At 45.5% G+C, this 23,392-nt stretch overlaps 1 protein-coding gene across 1 annotated transcript in view; it reads left to right on the top strand.

Annotated features, from left to right (window-relative positions):
• The first annotated feature begins 20,234 nt into the window (after positions 1–20,234).
• The window catches only part of MED25 (mediator complex subunit 25), a 113,915-nt gene continuing 110,757 nt past the window's right edge, over positions 20,235–23,392 (top strand). Inside the window, exon 1 of the mRNA XM_089671590.1 lies at positions 20,235–20,436. The gene's annotated coding sequence lies outside the window, so the exon portion shown is untranslated. The remainder of the gene's footprint in view (positions 20,437–23,392) is intronic.

The following is a 23,392-nucleotide window of genomic DNA, read 5'->3' as shown; positions in this document are numbered from 1 at the left end:
GAGTGGGTGTCCCCATCAGAGTCCCCCTTATATCAGTGTCCCCATCAGAATCCCCCCCCTACTTATATCAGTGACCCCCCATTCGAGTCCTCCTTACATCAGTGACCCCATCAGAGTCCTCCATTATACAGTATCAGTCTCCCCCCTTATATCAGTGACCCCATCAGAGTCCTCCTTACATCAGTGACCCAAAGGAGTCCTCCTTACATCAGTGTCCCCGTCCCCGTCCCCATCAGAGTCCTCCTTATATTAGTGACTCCATCAGAGTACCCCCCCTTATATCAGTGCCCCCATCAGAGTCCCCCTTATATCAGTTTCCCCATCAGAGTCCCTCCCTTATATCAGTGACCCCATCAGGGTCCTCATTACATCAATAATCCCATCAGAGTCCTCCTTATATCAGTGTGCCCATAAGAGCCCCCCCTTATATTAGTGACCCCATCAGAGTTCTCTTTATATCAGTTATCCCATTAGAGTCCCCCTTACATCACTGGCCTATCAGAGTCCCCCTATAAACCAGTGTCCCCATCAGAGTCCTCCTTAAATTAGTGATACCATCAGAGTCCCCCCTTACATCAGTATCCCCATCAGAGTCCTCATTACACCAGTAACCCCATCAGAGTATTCCTTATATCAGTGTCCCCATCAGAGCTCCCCCTTATATCAGTGCCCCCCATTATATCAGTGACCCCATCCGAGACCCACCCTTATTTCAGTGCCCCCATCAGAGTCCCCATTATATCAGTGCCCCCATCAGAGTCCCCATTATATCAGTGTCCCCATCAGAGTCCCTCCCTTATATCAGTGACCCCATCAGAGTCCTCATTACATCAATAACCCCATCAGAGTCCCCCTATAAACCAGTGTCCCCATCAGAGTCCTCCTTAAATCAGTCATACTATCAGAGTCCCCCCCTTACATCAGTGTTCCCATCAGAGTCCCCCTTATATCAGTGACCCCATCAGAGTCCTTATATCTATCCTCTTCAGAATCCCTTTCCTCCATGTCAGTCCTCTTCACATCAATGTCCCCATCAGTGACCCCCTATACAGCACACGTCCGGTGTCCCTGTAGCTGGGCAAACAGGAGGCAGAGACGAGATTGGCAGGGGGGCGGGGTACAATTGGTTGCTAGGAATGTGCCGTCCATAGCAACTAGTGAAGCAGCCCACCATATTGAAAAAATCTTTCCATTCATGAAATATTACATGATGCAGATATATATTATACAATGAATATATATACACACATGTATACACGATGTGCCCTCCGGACACCCCTGCAGCACACACCTCCGATCCAGCCTCAGAGCGCTACCATGATAGACTGGATCCCGGCCGTGTAGCCACCAATACAAAGCCCTGCAACCCACTCCCCGCCCACCACGCTCTCCTATTGGTCCTTGGAGGGCAGGGGGCAGGGTGGCCATGTGTTGTCTGTAGAATGTAGGCGGAGGTGGGGTGGTGAAGGGGGCGTTACCCAAGGTCTCTTGGAGGCGGGGTGAAAGGTGTTCAGTGAAGGTCTGGGTATAGGGATGTGGGCAGTATCGGGGAAGGGAGTAGGTGGAGCAGGGGGTGTCACCAGGTCTTCGGTCCTGGTGTCTGATCCAAAAACAATATGGCCTTTCCAGTGACCCCCCCACCCCAGAGAGCTGACCTGGAAATAAACATGGCAGCCAACCTCTCACCTCTACCAATCAGATGTCACCCTCTCCTGTCTTTGTGTTTTCGGATTTCCCTTCCCTGGATGTATACATCTCTAGTCATAACCTGTTTTTATTGTGATAGCAATAAAGTTGAATGTAAAAAGAACGTTTAAAAGGTGCAAAAAATTAATTTAAATAAAATACATTCAAATAAAAAAAAATAAAACAATGTTTCTCAGGAGTGCACAATTTAAACTACCGTATTTTTCGCTCCATAAGACGCACCTGAGCATAAGACGCACCTAGGTTTTAGAGGGGAAAAACAAGAAAAAAAAATATTCTGAACCAATGGACTGCAGACACAGTACAGGGGATGACCAGAGACTGCGGACATAGTACAGGAGATGACCAGAGACTGCGGACACAGTACAGGAGATGACCAGAGACGGCGGACACAGTACAGGAGATGACCAGAGACTGCGGACACAGTACAGGGGATGACCAGAGACTGCGGACACAGTACAGGAGATGACCAGAGACTGCGGACATAGTACAGGAGATGACCAGAGACGGCGGACACAGTACAGGGGGTGACCAGAGACTGCGGACACAGTACAGGAGATGACCAGAGACTGCGGACACAGTACAGGAGATGACCAGAGACTGCGGACACAGTACAGGAGATGACCAGAGACTGCGGACACAGTACAGGAGATGACCAGAGACGGCGGACACAGTACAGGAGATGACCAGAGACTGCGGACACAGTACAGGGGATGACCAGAGACTGCGGACACAGTACAGGAGATGACCAGAGACTGCGGACATAGTACAGGAGATGACCAGAGACGGCGGACACAGTACAGGGGATGACCAGAGACTGCGGACACAGTACAGGAGATGACCAGAGACTGCGGACACAGTACAGGAGATGACCAGAGACTGCGGACACAGTGCAGGGGATGACCAGAGACTGCGGACACAGTACAGGAGATGACCAGAGACTGCGGACACAGTACAGGGGATGACCAGAGACTGCGGACACAGTACAGGAGATGACCAGAGACTGCGGACACAGTACAGGAGATGACCAGAGACGGCGGACACAGTACAGGAGATGACCAGAGACTGCGGACACAGTACAGGAGATGACCAGAGACTGCGGACACAGTGCAGGAGATGACCAGAGACGACGGACACAGTGCAGGGGATGACCAGAGACTGCGGACACAGTACAGGGGATGACCAGAGACTGCAGACAGTACAGGGGATGAACAGAGACTGCAGACAGTGCAGGGAATGACCAGAGACTGCAGACAGTGCAGGGAATGACCAGAGACTGCAGACAGTGCAGGGAATGACCAGAGACTGCGGACAGTGCAGGGGATGACCAGAGACTGCAGACAGTGCAGGAGATGACCAGAGACTGCGGACAGTGCAGGGAATGACCAGAGACTGCAGACAGTGCAGGGGATGACCAGAGACTGCGGACAGTGCAGGGAACGACCAGAGACTGCAGACAGTGCAGGGGATGACCAGAGACTGCGGACAGTGCAGGGAATGACCAGAGACTGCAGACAGTGCAGGGGATGACCAGAGACTGTAGACAGTGCAGGGGATGACCAGAGACTGCTGACCTTTGGGGAGGGAGGGGGAGCGGGTACCTGAATTTGACAGGTACCCGCTCCCACTTCCGCGGAGTTGTCCTTCCTTCCTTCTTCCCGGGCCGGCTTCTGTGACAGCCGGGTGCCCACTGCGCATGCGCGAGAAGCGCTGCGCTTTGTGAATGGCCCGGCGCCTTCTGGGACCTGTCATGTGTCCCAGAAGACACCGGATCATTCACAAAGCGCAGCACATGCGCAGTGGGCACCCGGCTGTCACAGAAGCCAGCGCGGGAAGACTGTGCAGCGCTGGAGCGAGGAACAGGTAAGGCCCTGCAGGAGAGAACAGCTGAGCGGCCGGCCCGGTATTCTGACATGGTGGCAGCAGAAATACCGGAATGGCCGCTTTATATTCGCTCCATAAGACGCACTGACATTTTCCCCCCTTTTTTGGGGGGAAAAAAGTGCGTCTTATGGAGTGAAAAATACGGTACTTCCCACCCTGGCCAATTCTGACATTTCTCTCAGACATGTAAAAATCATCATTTATTTGCTATAAAATTACTCAGAACCTTCAAACATTATATATATATATTTTTTAGCAAAGACTCTAGAGATTATAACGGTGGTTCTTGTCATTTTTTACCTCACACAGTATTTACGCAGCAATATTTGAAACACAATTTTTTTTTTCTGAAAAAATACACTTTAATGAATTATATTGCAAAAAACCCACATTCTATAATCCACTTTTTTGGTAAAATATAAAAGATGACGTTACGCTGAGTAAATAGATACCAAACATATCACGCTTGTGGAATGGCGACAAACTACGGTGCTCAGAATCTCCATAGGTGAAGATTTAAACATTTTTACAGGTTACCAGTTTAAAGTCACAGAGGAGATCTAGCGCTGGAATTATTGCTCTCACTATAATGTTCATGCCGATACCTCACATGAGTGGATCGAACATCCTCTACATACGCACTTGCTTTTGCATGTGAGCAGGAGGGGACAGGGGCGCTTTAAAAAAATGTATTTATTTAATTTCAATTTTAGTATTTTTACACTAATTCCTTAATTTTCTTTTATTCCTATTACAAGGAAGGTAAACATCCCTTATAATAGGAAAAAGGCATGACAGGTCCTCTTTATGGAGAGATCTAGGGTCACATCTCTCCTCTATGCTGGAAAAAAAGACAAAAAAACAATAGAAATTGGTCTCAGGCTCTCCAGCAAAAAAAAGTCACGTCCGACCTCCCGGGGTCATAGCTCTGTGGTAACCCGGCACCACCGCAGGATCGGTTCTCAGGCGCCTTCATCGCACGAGAGAGCATGGAGAGATGACGATGGGCAGCGGGAGGGACGTCCCCACCTGTAAAAGCCATCCAGCTGCTAGGATGGCTTTTACATTGCAGGGAATCGCAGGCTGAAATAAAAGATATCTGCAAGATACCGATAGGTGCAAGCATCATCCCGATATCTCCAATCAAAGTCCGGAACGTCATATGACGTCATGTGGACGGGAGGTGGTCATATATGACCATGTTGGGTATCTTAACTTCTCGGCTCATCATCATCATGTTTTATCAAAAAATTGGGAATCATATTGTATTTGTCTGCATGAAAATGCATTTAAGTGGATTTTTTCAATAAAATTTGCATTTAATAAACAACTGCACCAATATCATGCAACATATAAAAACAAAAGAAAAAAAATAGTGAAGCGCTTAAATGAAATGATATAGCAATAAAATCCTCTCAAAATTGTGCTGAAATATATACAATTTCCAAGTAAAATCAATGGAATATAATCCACATTAATACCGCCCCCCAGTGGAGGAAGGTGGAATAGTGCAACCAAATGTATTTAGAATTGGTGAATTAACACACACAGTAAAAAAACTGACTTACAGGGCATAGACTTGAAAACTCCACAGATGGGAGTAAATAATAAATAAAATAAACCAGTGAGTGAAAACCACTTATAATATATGAATTATTCACTTTCATTAGTGCCTTATACAAATAAACAATATAAACATCAGAAGTAAAAAAGTCCATGCATGTGACTCTGTGCTTCAAAAACACACGTGTTCTCCACTTCTAGGTGCAAAATTGGATCCTCCGAATGGCAGCAATGCCTGCTCGCCTCCCCTCCTTGACCCACACAGGGCCACACAGCTATTTCCACCTCAGTGGTAGATCCCTTCTGGCAAACTCCTGATTTATAATTGGACTTGTTGGTTTAAGTTGAGTGACAGCAGCTAAATAATAGGCATTAATTATCCCATTGAGCGCAGGAGGATTTCTTCATATTTAACATATAAAAACAGTAACAACCCCCATTTTAATCTCCGGGGTCTCTGCTTTCAGAAATGATATCATGTTTGGGCATTCTTAGTCATTTTCTAGCAGAAAAAAAAATGCTGTTTGTAATAAATGTGTGAGAATTGTTAAACATGTATTGGGCAGCGAGGAGATAACAACTTCAAAAATGTGAATTTTGTCAGGTTAAGGTCACATGACCTTGGCTTGGCTCTAACTGAAAAAATTCAAATTTTTGAATTTGTTAACCCCTGAGTATAAGCCCCACCCCCAGCAGTTAGAGCCAAGCCAAGGTCATGTGACCCTGCAGTCTGAGTAGAAGCCCCGCCCCCAGCAGTGGAGGCTCATTCGCTGAGTTTCCCTTGTGTGGAGAGGAAGCGAATCTTGTTGCTCTGACAGACGTTGCTGATTATTCTATAATGGCACGTTTTCATTGCCAGCAAACAGCCAGAAAACCAGCGGATCTTCTGAACACCATCAAAGGAGAACCAGTTATGTTTTCAAAAATGGTCCCCTTATCTGGGAACCAGAATCCCCCCGCCCAGTCCACAGGCCCTCGTAAGGGGGTATTGAAGGCCATCAGGCGGGGGCTCAGGGCGCTTCTACACACCACCTGCCCTTGTATTCGCCTAAGAACCCGACAGAACAACGCAAAAGGTACGTAGGATCTTGGTCTATGACTGCATTATAATACAACCAAGTATAGGGACATATATAGAGAGAGATAGATAGAACAGTGTCAGGGTCTATATATAGATATACTGTATATACACTATTTTCTGGCGTATAAGACTACTTTTTATACTTCAAAATATTGGGGGTCGTCTTATACGCGGGGTATAAAATGTGAACCTTGAGTTTGTTTGGGTCAAGCTGGCTGGATGTGCAGTAATGTACATACAGTATACCGTGCTGAGCCAAGCTGGCTCAAAACAAATGTCCCTATGACAGATGAATCTGTCAGCCTGCTGGATGTGCGGTATATCCAGTATACTGCGCTGAGCCAAGCGCTTTCAAAACGTACCGGTATGTCCCTACTGTAATCAGCCCGCTGGATGCGTGTATGTACGGTAGCTGCGGCTACATACAGTATACACTGGGCCAGTCATGGCGAGGGATGTATTCTACTAATGAATACAAAGCCTGCTCGGATTGGCTAAGTCAGAGAGGTGGGCTGATTATGTCACAACCTCAGCTGATCCGAGCAGGCTTTGTATTCATTAGTAGAATACATCGCTCACCGTGATTGGCCCGGTGTATACTGTATGTAGCCTCAGCTACTGTGCATACACATATCCAGCAATCCGATTACCGTAGGGACGTACCGGTACATTTTGAAACGGCTTGGCTCAGTATACTGTATATACCGCACATCCAGCAGGCTGACAGATTCATCTGTCATAGGGACTTTTGTTTTGAGCCAGCTTGGCTCGGCACGGTATACTGTATGTACATTACTGCACATCCAGAGGGCTGTATATATACTGTATACTGTATGTAGCCGAAGCTACCGGATTACCGCACATCCAGCGGGAACCATCTGACTTGGAATTTGATCCATATGATGACTGTCTTACAAATGTATCACAAGATGTCATTCATGAACTTATGATGTCAGAGGATGAACATGAGGATTTTGAAGGATTTTAAGTACCGGTAAGTCATAACCATTTCAATTAAAAAATCTGATGTTTTTAAATGGTGTTGCCTCGGAAGGGGGGTAGTCTTATACGGCGAGTATAGCCCAAAACCTAGGTTTTAAAAGGAAAATTAGGGGGTCGTCTTATACACCCAGTCGCCTTATACGCCGGAAAATACGGTAGATCCTGCCACTTTTTATTAAAATATATATACTGTATACACAACTGCCAGGCAACCGGCATTTTTATACGAAGGCCAACAATAGTCACGGCTGTGTGCCTGTCATCTTCGGGTTTATTGATTGCTCCAGGCACTGGAGTTTTGATGTTTTCTTTCTATAATTTTAGGTTTCATACAGACAAATATATAAAATGTAAATGAAGGTGCTAAATGCAATTCTTCTTTATTACAGATGTAAGCAGTATTTACTACAGACACAGCTCACACGGCAGGCCTGCCCTAATGAGCGAGAATGAGCTTGAAATCCACATGAAGAATCCGCCAGCGTGTGATGTTCGAATTGAGACTTCACCCGAATGTGACGTTCACATGGAGACTCCCCAAGAATGTGACGTTCGCATGGAGACTCCCCAAGAATGTGACGTTCACATGGAGACTCCCCAAGAATGTGACCTTCGCATTGAGACTTCGCAAGAATGTGACGTTCGCATTGAGACTTCGCCAGAATGTGACGATCACATGGAGAATCCCCAAGAATGTGACGTTCGCATTGAGACTTCGCCAGAATGTGACGATCACATGGAGAATCCCCAAGAATGTGACGTTCGCATTGAGACTCCCCAAGAATGTCACGTTAGCATTGAGACTTCGCCAGAATGTGACGTTCACATGGAGACTCACCAAGAATGTGAGGTTCGCATTGAGACTTCGCCAGAATGTGACAATCACATGGAGATTCCCCAAGAATGTGACGTTTGCATTGAGACATCGCCAGAATGTGACGATCACATGGAGAATCCCCAAGAATGTGACGTTCGCATTGAGACTCACCAAGAATGTGACGTTCGCATTGAGACTTCGCCAGAATGTGACGTTCGCATTGAGACTTCGCCAGAATGTGACGTTAGCATTGAGACTTTGCCAGAATGTGACGTTCACATTGAGACTTCGCCAGAATGTGACGTTCGCATTGAGACTTCGCCAGAATGTGACGTTCGCATTGAGACTTCGCCAGAATGTGACGTTCGCATTGAGACTTCGCCAGAATGTGACGTTCGCATTGAGACTTCGCCAGAATGTGATGTTAGCATTGAAACTTCGCCAGAATGTGATGTTAGCATTGAAACTTCGCCAGAATGTGACGTTGGCATTGACACTTCGCCAGAATGTGACGTTAGCATTGAGACTTCGCCAGAATGTGATGTTCGCATTGAGACTTCGCCAGAATGTGACGTTAGCATTGAGACTTCGCAAGAATGTGACGTTAGCATTGAGACTTCGCCAGAATGTGACGTTCGCATGGAGACTCCCCAGGAATGTGACGTTCGCATTGAGACTTCGCCAGAATGTGACGTTCACATGGAGACTCCCCAAGAATGTGATGTTCACATGGAGACTCCCCAAGAATGTGACGTTCACATTGAGACTTCGCCAGAATGTGACGTTCACATGGAGACTCCCCAAGAATGTGACGTTCACATGGAGACTCCCCAAGAATGTGACGTTCGCATTGAGACTTTGCCAGAATGTGACGTTCGCATTGAGACTTCGCCAGAATGTGACGTTCGCATTGAGACTTTGCCAGAATGTGACGTTCGCATAGAGACTTCGCCAGAATGTGACGTTCGCATTGAGACTTCGCCAGAATGTGACGTTCGCATTGAGACTTCGCCAGAATGTGACGTTCACATTGAAACTTCGCCAGAATGTGACGTTCACATGGAGACTCCCCAAGAATGTGACGTTTGCATTGAGATGCCGCAGGAATATGACGTTCACATTGAGACTTCACCAGAATGTGATGTTCACATGGAGACTCCCCAAGAATGTGACGTTAGCATTGAGACTTCGCCAGAATGTGACGCTCGCATTGAGACTCCGCCAGAATGTGACGCTCGCATTGAGACTTCGCCAGAATGTGACGTTAGCATTGAGACTTCGCCAGAATGTGACGTTAGCATTGAGACTTCGCCAGAATGTGACGTTCGCATGGAGACTCCCCAGGAATGTGACGTTCGCATTGAGACTTCGCCAGAATGTGACGTTCACATGGAGACTCCCCAAGAATGTGATGTTCACATGGAGACTCTCCAAGAATGTGACGTTCACATTGAGACATCGCCAGAATGTGACGTTCACATGGAGACTCCCCAAGAATGTGACGTTCACATGGAGACTCCCCAAGAATGTGACGTTCGCATTGAGACTTCGCCAGAATGGGACGTTCGCATTGAGACTTCGCCAGAATGTGACGTTCGCATTGAGACTTCGCCAGAATGTGACGTTCGCATAGAGACTTCGCCAGAATGTGACGTTCACATAGAGACTTCGCCAGAATGTGACGTTCGCATTGAAACTTCGCCAGAATGTGACGTTCGCATGGAGACTCCCCAAGAATGTGACGTTCGCATTGAGACTTCGCCAGAATGTGACGTTCGCATTGAAACTTCGCCAGAATGTGACGTTCACATGGAGACTCCCCAAGAATGTGACGTTTGCATTGAGACGCCGCAGGAATATGACGTTCACATTGAGACTTCGCCAGAATGTGACGTTCACATGGAGACTCCCCAAGAATGTGACGCTCGCATTGAGACTCCACCAGAATGTGACGCTCACATTGAGACTTCGCCAGAATGTGACGCTCGCATTGAGACTCCGCAAGAATGTGACGTTCACATGGAGACTCCCCAAGAATGTGACGTTCACATGGAGACTCCCCAAGAATGTGACGTTCACATGGAGACTCCCCAAGAATGTGACGTTCACATGGAGACTCCCCAAGAATGTGACATTCACATGGATACTTCGCCAGAATGTGACGTTTGGATTGAGACGCCGCCAGCATGTAACGTTCACATGGAGACTCTGCCAGAATGTGGTGTTCCCCTGGATACTCTGCCACAATTTGACAGTCATCATATGACTCCACCAAAACGTTGTGTTGGCTTTCAGACTCCCCTAAGAAATGACGTTCCACAAAAACTTAAAGGCATTTTGCGTTCTGAGAAAAGTTGCGTTAACCTTAAGAATCCACTAGAATGTGGTGTTCAGGTTGAGGCTCCACCAAAACGTTGTGTTCACTTTCTGACTCCAGAAGTAAGTGACGTTCGCTATATCGTTCCATATCAACTTAAAGGCATTTTGCGTTCTCAGAAAAGTTGCGTCAACATTGAGACTCCGCCAGAATGTGACGTTCACATTCAGACGCCACCAAAACGTCGTGTTCACTTTCTGACTTCACTAGTAAGTGATACATTTATATTTCATGATGACAGTCCACGAAAATGTCGCAAAGGGAGTCCTCATTCTGAAAAAAGTCTCGATCACTTTGAGGCCATACGAAAACGTGCTAATCGCAGTACGTTTCCTCCGGAAAGTGACGTTATTAGTAAGACTCCACAAAAAAATAGCGATCACTTTGAGGCCATACCAAAACGTACTAATCGCAGTACGCTTCCTCCGGAAAGTGACGTTATTAATAAGACTCCACAAAAACATCACGATCACTGTGAGGCCGTACCAAAACGTGCTAATCGCATTACGCGTCCTCCAGAAAGTGACGTTATTAATAAGACTCCACAAAAACATCACGATCACTGTGAGGCCGTACCAAAACGTGCTAATCGTGTTACGCGTCCTCCAGAAAGTGCTGTTAACAGAAAGATTCCACAAAAACGTACCGATCGCTCGCAGATTCCACCAACAGATGAAGATGACTGTAAAGTTCCACGAAGACTTCGCAAACACATTGAGCGTTCTACAAAAAAGTCGCAAAAGTCACGCCGCTAGAGTTTGACCTTCCCACTCAGGATCAGCTATGAGGGGAGGATGGAGGCGGTACTATTTTCAGGCGTGTGAAGGACCAGCTAAGAGGGGAGACTGGAGTCTGGTACTTCTTTCAGGCGTGTGTTGGGCCAGCTATGAGGGGAGGTTGGAGGCTGGTATTTTTTTGAGACGCCGCAGGAATATGACTTTCGCATTGAGACTTCGCCAGAATGTGACGTTCACATGGAGAATCCCCAAGAATGTGACGTTCGCATTGAGACTTCGCCAGAATGTGACGTTCACATGGAGAATCCCCAAGAATGTGACGTTCGCATTGAGACTTCGCCAGAATGTGACGTTCGCACGGAGGCTCCCCAAGAATGTGAGGATCGCATTCAGACTTCGCCAGAATGTGACATTCACATGGAGACTCCCCAAGAATGTGACATTCGCATTAAGACTTCGCAAGAATGTGACGTTCGCATTGAGACTTCGCAAGAATGTGACGTTCACATTGAGACTTCGCCAGAATGTGAAGTTCGCACTGAGACTTCACCAGAATGTGACTTTCCCATGGAGACTCCCCAAGAATGTGACGTTCACATGGAGACTCCCCAAGAATGTGACGTTCACATGGAGACTCCCCAAGAATGTGACGCTCGCTTTGAGACTTCGCCAGAATGTGACGTTTACATGGAGACTCCCCAAGAATGTGACGTTCACATGGAGACTCCCCAAGAATGTGACGCTCGCATTGAGACTTCGCCAGAATGTGACGTTCACATGGAGACTCCCCAAGAATGTGACGTTCACATGGAGACTCCCCAAGAATGTGACGTTCACATGGAGACTCCCCAAGAATGTGACGCTCGCATTGAGACTTCGCCAGAATGTGACGTTCACATGGAGACTCCCCGAGAATGTGACGTTCGCATTGAGACTTCGCCAATATGTGACATTCATATTGAGACCCCGCCAGAATGTGACGTTCACATGGAGACTCCTCAAGAATGTGACGTTCACATGGAGACTCCCCAAGAATGTGACGTTCACATGGAGACTCCCCAAGAATGTGACGTTCGTATGGAGACTTCACCAGAATGTGACGTTCACATGGCGAATCCCCAAGAATGTGACGTTCGCCTTGAGACTTCGCAAGAATATGACGTTCGCATTTAGACTTCGCAAGAATGTCATGTTTGCATGGAGAATCCCCAAGAATGTGACGTTCGCATTGAGACTTCGTCAGAATGTGATGTTCACATGGAGACTCCCCAAGAATGTGACGTTCGCATTGAGACTTCGCCAGAATGTGACGTTCACATGGAGACTCCCTAAGAATGTGACGTTCGCATTGAGACTTCGCCAGTATGTGACATTCAGATTGAGATGCTGCCAGAATGTGACGTTCACATGGAGACTCCCCAAGAATGTGACGTTCGCATTGAGACTTCGCCAGAATGTGACGTTCACATGGAGACTCCGCCAGAATGTGGCGTTCACATTGAGATTCCACCAATACGTTGTGCTCACTTTCTGACTTCACTAGTAAGTGATACATTTATATTTCATGATGACAGTCCACAAAAATGTCGCAAAGGCAGTTCTCATTCTGAAAAAAGTCGCGATCACTTTGAGGCCATACCAAAACGTGCTAATTGTAGTACGCTTCCTCCAGACAGTGATATTAATTGTAAGACTCCACAAAAACGTCCAGATCGCTCTCAGATTCCACCAACAGATGAAGATGACTGTAAAGTTCCACGAAGACTTCACAAACACATTGAGTGTTCTACAAAAAAGTCGCAAAAGTCACATCGCAAGAGTCTGACCTTCCCACTCTGGATGAGCTATGAGGGGAGGATGGAGGCGGTACTATTTTCAGGCGTGTGAAGGACCAGCTAAGAGGGGAGACTGGAGTCTGGTACTTCTTTCAGGCGTGTGTTGGACCAGCTATAAGGGGAGGTTGGAGGCTGGTACTTTTTTTTTTCAATCATGTTTTGGACAACTATAATGGAAGGTGATTTCACATATGATTGCAAATATATGCAACCAAAACCTCTGTTTTTGAATGATTTTTTGAAGAACTAGTTTAAACCCTGAATGTATTTCTTGGTATGTATGTCACAATTTGGAAATGACATTAGAGTAGAGTTAGGGACCGCACTTTGCAGAGGGGCCTTGACGTGGCAGTGCGGCTTCACATATATTTGCAAATGTATCCAACATAAACTGCAAGCAAATTGCTGAAACATTTTAGACTTTTTGTGATTTTGCTGGCTGCCGGGTAAGTACGCTGGATGTCTCTGTGCATTGTAATATTCTGGGAACGACCCTGTCTGTGTGCACCTTACTTTAAGCATCCAATCACACTTTTGTGTTGCGGTAACATGTATTACTGCAACGTAGGGTGACGCATGTTTCATGCGTTAGTATGTTGCAATGCCAGCCATTGTCGATGGTAACCCAACACATTCACCCAACGCACCCCTGACACACATGCATTGTACCAGACTACACTGCACATCCAATGTGGTGCGCTGAGTCAGAAGAAATGGTGCGTGTCTGATATTTATTTTGTCTATTCTGGGGTGTTGGCAACATGTTCAGTTGAGCACAATGCAGCGGAATAAACAACTGGGATTCCAGTCTTGTAGCTAGCAATAAATTGATCAGAGGAGGAGCAGCTCTGACAACAGAAAAACATTAAGGGCCAGTTCACACTGCATGCATTTCAGTTGCTTTTTTTCTGCATCCAAAATGCACAGAAAGTAGGTTATATGGTTGTCAGTGTCATCAGTGATTGCAGTTCCAGTGCGTTCCGGTTGCAGTAAAGAACGTAGACCAGGCTGCATTATTCCTGCACAGAGCTGTACTGGAATGCGGTAAAATGCATCAAATATGCACTGGAGCGCACATGTCCCTATTTGCATTGAAGAAAAGAGAGGGGAAAAAAACGAAATGGAATGAGTAAAAATCAGAATGCGTCAAAAACACACAGGAACGCTAGTAGCATGAATACAGGGATCAGTGAAACATTCTATATACAAACACTGTACTAATGGCACTGGCTGGGTGATGGGGTCGATCAGAGGGTTAATAGGGGCGATCAAAGGGTTAAATGTGCTCATCTAACGTGTGCATGTAAACTGTAGTGCTTTTACTCTGTGCCGTGTTCCCTTTCTCTACCTGGACAAACGGGGGAGGGGGGGGGGTGGCACAGCGGGGGCACAGGTGCGCTCACGCCCTGAAATAGGAAGTGACATAAGATTACATAAGATTCTGCTTTGCCCAGAGCCGCTGCAAAAAACAAAACATTACAACTTTTTTTTTTTATTCTCAATATGGTATTTTTTTTTTTTTTTTTACACTTTTAATACTTTTATCAGAATAGTACAATGTTACCATCGTAATAATGTACTACTGTGGGGGGGGGAATCAGGGATTTTTTTTTTTATACACTTTGCAGGGGAAATAAAGATAATTTCTCCTGGAATACAAAGCTTGCTGTCAGAACCTGTTGAACTGTCACAAATTAGTTAGGTTTTTGACAGCTCAAGACAGTGATCTGTGAATGGCTGGAACTGGTCACATGTTACAGGGTGCTGTGATTGGCCCCAGTTATTTTGTGACAGCTGTAGGCCAATCGCAACTCACTAGGAAGTGAGATTGATTCATAACAGCTTTGCTTACATTGTGATCATGTGATTGCATCGCTATAGCAGAAATACTGCTACAGGGCGGCACGGGTGCGCAAAATCACGTATATATATATGTGATCTTGCATTTTCTGGATAGGGGGCTCGCGCAATGCGGGCTTCCTACCCGCGGCACCGTTCACAGCTGTGGCTGTCAATCATTGGGTTCTGGCTGGTGATTGCTCTCCGGAGCCTGGTGATTGCCGAGCATCTCCGACGGGGAGGAGAACTGTTTGTAAGCAAAACAGTTCTCCCTCCTGTCAGCTCGTGCACACTGATTTAAATAGCACAGCACAGCAATCCAAAGCAGTGTGCTTACAGTGAAGCACACAGACACAGCCCCCTAGTAAAACACACTGAGCACACAGTTAACCCTTTGATCGTCCCTCATGATAACCCCCTCCTGCCCAGTGCCATTAGTACAGTGTCAGTGCTTTTTTTTTTTAGCACTGATCACTGTATTAGTGTCACTGGGGATGTCAGTGACACAAAGTCATTTCCCCCTAGTGTCAGAATGCCCGCCGCAGTCCCGCTATAAGTTGCTGATCGCCGCCATTACTAGTAAAAAATAAAATAAAAAAATGTATATATACCGTTTGTAAATGCTATAACTTTCACGTAAACCAATTAATTTACACGTATTGGGATTTTTTTTTTTTCAAAGACAAGTAGCAGAATATATTTTGGCCTAAATTTATGATGAAATTTGATTTTTTAAATATTTTTACTGGACATGTTTAATAGCAAAAAGTCAAAAATATTGTTTTTTTTCTCAAAATTTTTGGTCTTTTTTTTTATAGCGCAAAAAAAAACCTCACAGGAGATCAAATACCATTAAAAGAAAGCTCAATTCGTGAGAAAAAAACAATTTTTAAGTTGCTTTTCTCCTGCCGGGAGACAAGCGTTCAGAAGAGACCCAGTGTGCATGATGCCTTTTTGTCCTCTATGATATAAATAAAGTTTTGGCTAAAGAAAAAAATGTTGCACCCAAGCACTTAACACACCTTCAAAAAAAACTTAGGGCCCCCCCGCCACCAAATCCACGCACATCCGTATTCTCAGCAGCCAGTGTCTCACTCCTGCAATCAGGCCATCACCTGAGGCTGATTGCAGGAGGTGTATTTAAGCAGGACAAGGCCTGCAGTCAGGGCCTTGGTGTATTGCTCCCTTGTGCCCTGTATCCTGATCCTGCCTGCTTGACTCTCTGCTTTGATTCTGACTCTGCATGAACTCTGCCTGTACCGACCTCAGCTACTCCTGACCACTCTCCTGCCTGCTCCTTGTACCTTGTCTACCAATTAGCTACCGACCCGGCCTGCCCAACTGCGTTTGGTGTTGTACATATTGTTATCTGTTGGAGGTTTGGTTTTGTTTGCACTGTGTTTATGTTTAGCCTTGCACTGCGTTTATATATTGTTTAGCCTTTAATAAATTGTATTGTTTTATACTATACCTGAAGTCTGCGTTTCCCTGTGTCGGTCCACACATCTCTGGTCATACCCGGATCCCTGACACCGGGAATGACCAGAAATGTGTGGGTACACAGGCGTCGTCAGTGCTGGAGAGGTGGAATGGTCAGGCAGGCCATATGGGTCTGTAATGCACCGTCTGGCGGTACCTCTAGCAACCCACGGAATAGGATTCCCTAGAGTGCGGAGTCTAAGTCCCAGTCTGCTTGTTCACCAGGGCTCCTGATGGTGGGCATGGACATGGAGCAGACAGAGACCAGGTCACGGCCCCTGAGTACACCCACCGGTGGTAGAGGGATCCGCCAGAGGTATATTCTGGAGGAGAGCCTGACGTGAAGAGGCGGATGGGTCCGTGCAGGCCGGATGGATGGATGGCTGTGCAGAAGCGTAGTCAGACAGGCCGGGTCGGTAATGGTGGGGACAGCACGGTACAAGGCAGCAGGCACAGAATAGTCGGGTCACTCGCCGGGTCAGTAACAGGAGATCAGATCCAATGAGGTTATCCAAGAGAAGTCAGACAGGCCAGGGATCAGGGCAGGAGAAGTCAGCAGAGGTCAGGATCAAAGCAGGGTCAGCAACAAATCAGATAGGCAGGATACCAGGTACAGGGGCTCATGGGAAACAAACACCAAGGCACTGACTGCAGGTCTGGCCATTGCTTAAATACACCTCCTGCAATCAGCCTCAGGTGATGGCTTGATTGCAGGAGTGAGATTCTGGCTGCTGAGAGCACCCGCTGGCCAGCACTGGTACTGCAGCCCACAAGGCAGGTGAGCCCCAGCACCACCTGTGCTGAGCCCATTCCTGACACACACAAAGCAATCAATATACACTTATTGGGATTTTTTTTACCAAAAACATGTAGCAGAATACATTTTGGCCTAAATTTATGAAGAAATTTGAGTTTTTTAGATATTTTTTATGACAGAAATGAGAAAATATTGTTTGTTTTTTAAAAATTTGGTTTTTTTTTTTATAGCTCAAAAAATAAAAAGCACACAGGTGATCAAATACCACCAAAAGAAAGCTCTATTTGTGTGAAAAAAAGGACATACATTTAATTTATGTGCAGCTTTGCATGACCGTGCACTTGTCAGTTAAACTAGTGCAGCGCTGTATAGCAAAAAATGGCATAAATTGCAGTATCTATACCATACACCCTGTTCCAAATTATTATGCAAATTCTATTTAAGTGTCACAAAGATTAAATATTTTGTTTTTCAGTTTAACTCATGGATGGCATTGTGTCTCAGGGCCCTTTTGATCACTGAAAACAAGCTCGGACACTTGTGATAATTAGATTGCCGGTGAGCCCAATTTAAGGTAAAACTACTAAAGGAGGGTGTTCCACATTATTAAGCAGAGCACCGTTTTCAAGCAATATGGGGAAGAAAAAGGATCTCTCTGCTGCCGAAAAGAGTGAAATAGTTCAATGCCTTGGATGAGGTATGAAAACATTAGAGATTTCACGAAAACGTAAGCGCGATCATCGCACTATTAAGAGATTTGTGGCTGATTCAGAGCACAGACGGGTTTGTGCAGATAAAGGCACATTGAAGAAGATTTCTGCCAGATCCATGCATTGGCTCAAGAGAGCAGCTGCTAAAATACCATTACATAGCAGCAAACAGATATTTGAAGCTGCTGGTGCCTCTGGAGTCCAGCGGACATCAAGGTGTAGAGTTCTCCAGAGTCTTGCAACTGTGCATAAACCTTCTATTCGGCCACCACTAACCAATGCTCACAAGCAGAAACGGCTGCATTGAGCAGAAAAATACATGAAGACTAATTTTCAAACAGTCCTGTTCACTGGCAGTGGTGGAGTCATGTTTTGGGCCAGAATCATGGGAACAGAGCTGGTCAGCCCCTTTAGTGGCCCCGAAGGTGTAAAGATGACCTCTGCAAAGTATGTGGAGTTTATGACTGATCGCTTTCTTCCCTGGTACAGAAGGAAGAACTATGCTTTCCATAATAAAATCATCTTCATGCATGACAATGCACCATCTCATGCTGCAAAGAACACCTCTGCATCAATGGCTGCTATGGGGATAAAAGGAGAGAAAGTCATGGTGTAGCCTCCATCCTCCCCTGACCTCAATCCTATTGAGAACCTTTGGAGCATCCTCAAGCAAAAGATCAATGAGAGTGGGAGGCAGTTTACATCCAAACAGCAGCTCTGAGGCTATTCTGACATCTGGCAAACAAATTCAAGCAGAAACTGTCCAAAGACTCACAAGTTCAATGGATGCAAGACTTGTGAAGCTGCTATCAAATAAGGGGTCCTATGTTAAAATGTAACGTGACCTGGTAAAATGTTTAAAAAGTTAAAAATGTTGTTAATAGTTGATAACATGAGAATAATGCTGACTGTTATTTACATCAGTTATTTAGGTAAATGAGAAAAATATCGTTTGCATAATAATTTGGAACAGGGTGTAGTTTGTAGACATTATAACTTTCACACAAAGCAATCAACATACACTTATTGGGATTTTTTTTACCAAAGACATGTAGCTGAATACATTTTGGCTTAAATTTATGACTAACTTTGAGTTTACTATATATTTTTTATAGCCAAAAGTATAAAATACTGTTTTTTTTTCAAAATATTTGTGTTTTTTTTGTTTATAGCGCAAAAAAAAGTGCACAGGTGATCAAATACCACCAAAAGAAAGCTCTATTTGTGTGAAAAAAAGGACATACATTTCATTTATGTACAGCATTGCATGACCACGCAATTGTCAGTTAAACTAGTGCAGCATTGTATATCAAAAAATGGCATAAATTACATTATCTATACCATAGTTTGTAGACACTATAACTTTCACACAAAGCAATCAATATACACGTATTGGTATTATTTTTTTCCAAAAACATGTAGTAGAATACATTTTGGCTTAAATTTATGACTAACTTTGAGTTTACAATATATTTTTCATAGCCAAAAGTAGAAAATATTGTTTGTTTTTTTTAATTTTCAGTTTATAGCGCAAAAAATAAAACGCGCACAGGTAATGAAATACCACCAAAAGAAAGCTCTATTTGTGTGAAAAAAAGGACGTAAATTTTGTTTGGGTATAGCATTGCATGACCGCGCAGTTATCAGTTGAAGTAGTGCAGTGCCAAACAGCAAAAAAAGGCCTGGTAAGGAAGGGGGGTAAATCCTCAGGATGGTAAGTGGTTAAGAGCACTAAGTGTCATTTCTCTATTCTGCTTCCTTCCTCTGCTATCAGCATGAAGGGCACTCGCTCTCGGCACGGCTGTTTACATTCTGCTACACACATTGGGCCCCCGGGCAATAGGGGATCATGGGGCCCCTGTGTCCTTGCCCAAACTCAAAAAAGCCTATGAAAAAGGTACCAGGGGCATCTCATGGGGCCCCCTACTGACCCCAGGCCCTCGGACAGTGCCCGAGTTTCCAAATGGTCAGTCCGCCCCTGATTACACATATATGCGACCTCTTGGCGTTAAGGCCCATATATGCGTACCGCCGGCATCAAGTGGTTAGGAAAAGAACAGTACAAAAGATGTACGTTGTAAAGCGCTGAGCAAACTGTTGGCACTATATAAATCCTGTATTATATTAATAATACAAAATAATAAAGTATACAATTTGTTTATTGTGCATGTATGTAATATTTCAGGGTTGTTATATCCAATTGTTCTAATTCCTATATCCATCATTTGGACTATTTTCTACAGTTTGGAAGACTGTTGTGATAAAAAAAAAAATCAAAGAGTTCGGGTAGACAAAACCCATTCTGTGAAAAAATACCCAGCTTCCCACGTCTGACTCAGAGCTGAAATCTCCAGCTGGTGTCATATCCTTTCCCACCAGCATGAGCGCTGTTATCCAAGATGACGACAACGGGAGCCAGCCATCACTAGTCGATCACGGAAGTTTGCACTGTTCTCTGCTCTGTTTTTAAGAGGGCGCTCAGCTAATCGTCCTACGCCGCTGTGTTGGTGCTTTGGAGACAGCGTGAGCGGAGACGGAGGAGGCGTGTACGGGAAACGTTCAGGTACCGGTTAGGAATAAAGGAATATTCCACGAAGAAGTGTCTGTGTAGCTGCAGGGGGACTACAAGTCTCAGCGCGTCTTCCCAGGTAGAGTATTCTGCTTGTAATGTAACTGGAGCTGATAAGGCCGCAGAGCTCTCTGCTTGCTGCTGGACCCTACCTAGTCCTGAGTCTTGACACCTAGTATATAGCTTGGCTGCTGTACACTCCACATGCTGTGTTCCCTCTGGGTACATTAGCACCATATGTGACACAGCGCAGTGTTTTGTATGCTTACATCTTGCTTGGTCATACAATAAAATCCATATTTTACATAGATTGTGTTTACACCGCCATCTCTGCGCTCGCTTGTAGTGCCACTATTGTGCGTTTTTGTTTTTTTTTTGAATATTTATAACTAAAGGCAATATTTTTAGCTTTGGATAGATTGCAGAGGGATTAGAACGCTTGTCAGGTTTTATTGCTGTCAGTGTCCCCATTAGGGAGATTCACTCTCTTTTTGTCCTGTATATCATGAAAGCAAAATAAAATTCCAAACTTTGGGTTGTCCCCATAAAAGTAATAGAAGGGAAATCTTCCAATGGGGAGACTAGTTCTGGTGACCTGGGGGTCCCCAAGGAATTCCCTAAAGTGGAGCCCCCCACTTCCAAAAAAAAAAAAAGTTAGCAGCTACAAATACTGTAGCTGCTGAGTTTTAATATTAGGGCACTTACCTGTCTAAGTGTCCTCACCCCGAGCTGATCCATCAGTCGGCTGCTGGCACCATCATCTTGACTAATGGAAACCGACAGTGAAGCCTTGCAGAATTACAGCTGGTTTCCTACTGCACATGCGCGAAGTTCGCCTTTCAAAACAAGGTACCCACCTTCCCATCCCCCCCAAAAGCCACAAAATGTGGCAGATTAGTGGAGCTTCCACTTCTGGGTGGAGTTCCGCTTTAATTTCCAAGTATTGCCTCTCACTTCCTGTTTTGGCAATGAGAAAGGAAGTGAAGGCAAATGTCCTCCGTGGGACAGAGATGGCAAGAAAATAAACTGATGGGTCTCCCTCCCTTGCTCTATCCAAAAAGAAAAAAAAATTGGCTGAAAAAAAAATGTTCTACTTTAAAGTTGGATTTACATGGGTTTGTGGTGTTTGTGCATTTGCACTGTGTGAGAGTTCTGGTGTAGAAAAATGCAGCATGCTATATTTTTTTTTTTTTAACAAATGATAGCAATGCAGTGGTGAAAACTAGGCTGATTGAAGTGCATTCATTTTTCATGCATGTGTGTTTGTACTGTGTTTATATGCACCTGACTGCATCCTGTGCAAATGAGTTCTAGGGCTGGTTCACACAGGGATCACAGAGGAACACGTTTACAAGGTTATGGGGCAGCACAGTGGCTAAATGGCTAGCACTTTCGTCTGGCAATACTGGGGTCGTTGGTTCGAATCCCAGCCACGGCACCACCTACCTGGAGTTTGCATGTTCTCCCTGTGCCTACGTGGGTTTCTTCCTGGTACTTCGGTTTCCTCCCACACTCCAAAGACATGCTGGTAGGTGAATTGTATCCTGTCTAAATTGGCCCTTGTATGTGTATGTATGAATGTGAGTTAGGGACCTTAGATTGTACACCCCTTGAGGGTTATGGACTGATGTGAATGTACAATGTAAAGCGCTGCGCAAATTGATGGTGCTATGTAAGTACCTGAAATAAATAAAATAGCCTTGCTAAGTGGGGGAGGATAGTGGCTAAATCAGGGGTGGGCAAACTTTTTGACTTGAGGGCCGCAATGGGTTCATATATTGGACCCGGGGGCCGGACTAAGAGTAGATGAATGATGTGTATGTGTCATCCATAGTAAGTATAGTAATATTCCCCCATAGTAAGCATAGTAATTTATCCCCCATAGTAATTAATCCCCCATATAGTAATTCATCCCCCACATAGTAATTCATCCCCCACATAGTAATTCACCCCCCCCTATAGTAATTCACCCCCCCTATAGTAATTCACCCCCCCCTATAGTAATTCACCCCCCCTATAGTAATTCACCCCCCCTATAGTAATTCACCCCCCCTATAGTAATTCATCCCCCATATAGTAATTCATCCCCCATATAGTAATTCATCCCCCATATAGTAATTCATCCCCCATATTAAGTCCCCCTGTGTCAATTCACTTACCTTTGCTCCGTGCGTTCCTCTTGCCGTCTTCCCGCGCCGTTCCGGTGTAGCATGAAAATCTGTCTCCTATGAGGAGCTGTCCCCCTCGACGTATCTGCGCATGTGCCAGTTTCAGGCATTAGCAGCCGATCGGCGATCTCCGGCACATGCGCAGATACGTCGAGGGGGACAGATACTCGTAGGAGATTTTCATGCTACACCGGTCTTCAGGGCGGACTGTGAGAGGAGCCTAGCTCCGCGGGCCAGATTAAAAGGTCCGCCGGGCCGTAGTTTGCCCATTGCTGGGCTAAATAGTACTTCCGCCTGGCAGCACCAGGGTCGTTGGTTCGAATCCCAGCTATGGCACTACCTGCCTGGAGTCTGCATGTACTCCCTGTGCCTGTGTGGGTTTCCTCCGGGTACTCAGTTTCCTCCCACACTCCAAAGACATGCTGGTATCTTAAATGGCTCCTATCTAAATTGGCCCTAGTATGTGTATTTAGGGACTGATGCAAATGTACAATATAAAGTGCTGTGTAAATTGACGTCGCTATAGAAGTAACTGTGATAAATCAAATATTAAAGGCAGTAAAAAAAATAATAAAAGCAAACGTTATACTTACCTGCTCTGTGCAGTGGTTTTTTACACAGCAGCTCTGATTCTCGGGTCCCCCGCCGATGCTCCTGGCCTCTCCCTCCTACCGAGTGCCTGCAGAGCAAGCAGCTTGCTATGGGGGCACCCAAGCAGGCTTGCTCCTGCACCACTGCTCTGCATATCCATTCACACACAGAGTTTAGGCTTGGCTTCACCCCCTCTCGTCATTGGTTCTCTGGCTGTGATTGACTGTTCCCACTGCTGTCTCAGCCAATGAGGAGGGAGAGTCCATGGAGAGCCAA

The sequence above is a fragment of the Staurois parvus genome, unplaced genomic scaffold (genome assembly GCF_062004578.1).
Source record: "Staurois parvus isolate SC_StPar_1 unplaced genomic scaffold, SC_StPar_1.0 ptg000108l, whole genome shotgun sequence".
NCBI lineage: Eukaryota > Metazoa > Chordata > Amphibia > Anura > Ranidae > Staurois > Staurois parvus.
The sequence above is the reverse complement of the archived record's forward strand: the minus strand, read 5'-3'. Positions and strand labels throughout refer to the sequence as shown.